The sequence below is a fragment of the Trematomus bernacchii genome, unplaced genomic scaffold (assembly GCF_902827165.1).
Source record: "Trematomus bernacchii unplaced genomic scaffold, fTreBer1.1, whole genome shotgun sequence".
In the NCBI taxonomy this organism is placed as follows: domain Eukaryota; kingdom Metazoa; phylum Chordata; class Actinopteri; order Perciformes; family Nototheniidae; genus Trematomus; species Trematomus bernacchii.
In genome coordinates this window covers 3,524,948-3,527,005 of record NW_022987739.1, presented here as the reverse complement: position 1 = coordinate 3,527,005, position 2,058 = coordinate 3,524,948, and the positions used below count along the sequence as shown (strand labels likewise).

Sequence of the window (2,058 nt, the reverse complement as noted above, 5' to 3'; positions counted from 1 at the left end):
GCCCCTCTCATATTGTGAGCTGTGTGACGAATGTTTCCTGCATTCTGATTGGTTCCCTTACTTGGTTTTAACAAGTCCTGTGCAACCATTGAAATGGCCTTACCTGCTCTGTCTTTAGGGTGCAGAGATTACATGTGTGCTGCTTTCTAACCAGGAAACCTGTTCCCTCATAACCTTACATATCTAGACACGTAAAGATAAGAACGGAGAGGAGGGAACTGACTTCCTGGATTAAAAAACCACCATGCAAATGTTCTGAAGCTGATGCATACTTGTACCTCTTTGCCCTTCATTATATGAACTATAGAGATGCACTTGTCAGTTGATAGAAGAAGCCAATGGGATGTGAATACAGAAGAGTGAACAAGCCACTCCGTACGTGGTTTTCTTCCTCTTCACTAAATGAATTATTGTTTGTAATATTTGCTTTTTATATGTTTTTATAACTAAATTTAGGCCAGAAATGTATGCCAGATTGGAGAGTGATGAAGTAAATGTTTCTTGAATTCAAAAGGGTGTCGTGAAAAAAAAAAAGCCAGTGCCAGATTTGACTGTAGAAATCGTTCCTGAAGGACACTTCAACTCACCACACAGAGGAATCCTCTTCACACAGTAAACACACCCCATCTGTTTCCAACACCATCAAAGTTTCACATCACCAACACCTGTGTCATTACAGCGACCCATTCACAGATAAACTGTTTTATTTTGAATCCACTCTTGCATATCTCACAATGTCCTTGTATCGTGCCAATTGGTGCAGCCAGTTTATATTGGGAGGACTGGTTCACTGTTGTGTTAATGGCCCAAATATTTGTCTCCACGCAGCACTTCTTTTTAAAATGTCCTCATTAAATCACCCTCAGCTCCTGTGTTCTTCACTGCCAAAGACTCTTACTCTACCTGAATAAATAAATTATTATCAATATGTTCATGGTTGTCTTGTGTGTTTTTGATTCTCTCTTGTATTTGACCGATTGCTCTTAATCAATATAAGTAACATAGTGTATCATTTCTAACACGTCAGTGCCTCATTATAATACTTGTCATTTTAATTTCCCAATTCATAAAAGCAGAATTTTTCTTTCCCCTGAGTTGATTGGAAGGTTATTCAGATCAGAGTTGTGCACACCCAGGCTAGTCTGATGAATTGTTGACTTAAAGGTAGGGTAGGTAAGTTTGAGAAACCGGCTCGAGATACACTTTTTGTTATATTCCATGGAATGCTCTTAACATCCCGATAGCAATGAATATCTTAAGTGCTTTGACAAAAAATCCATAAAAAAATGTCATCTGTGGAAGCCGTAATACTGTAAAAAGTACGACCAATCATTTTAGCCGGCCCGGCTAAAATAACTGGATGGCCTACCTGCCTGTCAGCCTTCCATCTGTGCACAAACTTATCTCGTGCCCTCATTGGTCATGTGCGCGTTCGTGTGTGTTGGAGGAGGGGCTCTATAAGGAAGTGGCAGATTTTCTCCGGTTGTGTATTTTCAAATTCTAGCGATCTCGAGCCGGTTTCTCAAACTTACCTACCCTACCTTTAATACAAACCTTATTTCTGGACATAATTTGACCCAAAAACTCCAGTCTATAGTTCCTTTTGAGACTTTAGGCTACTCCGTGCTTCAGCGCAGATTTTAGTACTACTCATGCAAGAGTTTCTGCTCGCCTAACAATAACCTAAAGCCGCAGGCCTAATTTTGTTTATTGGTTTATTTTAATCAAAAAACCCTTCATACACATTTCCTTATTGACGAGACATTTAATTTCACTATAATTAGGAAGCATTTTTAATTGTGACAGACACTTAGGAGATGTATTTATGAGTAGATAATTTGTTGTGTTTGGGAATGTTTCTCAGTCTTTCTCCCAATCAGCTGAAGGAGGGGAATCAGCACCCAGAGTGTAATTATTATAGTTTTAATGACAGTTCAATGACAACTGTTTTGTTATGTTGTAAATGTTGCTCGTTTGAAGCACATCTATCACAAATACACAAAAACCTGTTCATTAGTTTTTTTCTGTCTGCTTTGGATCTGTCCTTTTGCCTTTGAG

General features: G+C 38.8%; 1 protein-coding gene across 1 annotated transcript in view; it reads left to right on the top strand.

Annotated features, from left to right (window-relative positions):
* The window catches only part of rgl1 (ral guanine nucleotide dissociation stimulator-like 1), a 29,345-nt gene extending 28,413 nt beyond the window's left edge, over positions 1-932 (top strand). The window contains 1 exon segment of the mRNA XM_034146668.1: positions 1-932. This exon segment is cut by the window's left edge and continues 841 nt beyond it. The gene's annotated coding sequence lies outside the window, so the exon portion shown is untranslated.
* Positions 933-2,058: the final 1,126 nt, after the last annotated feature.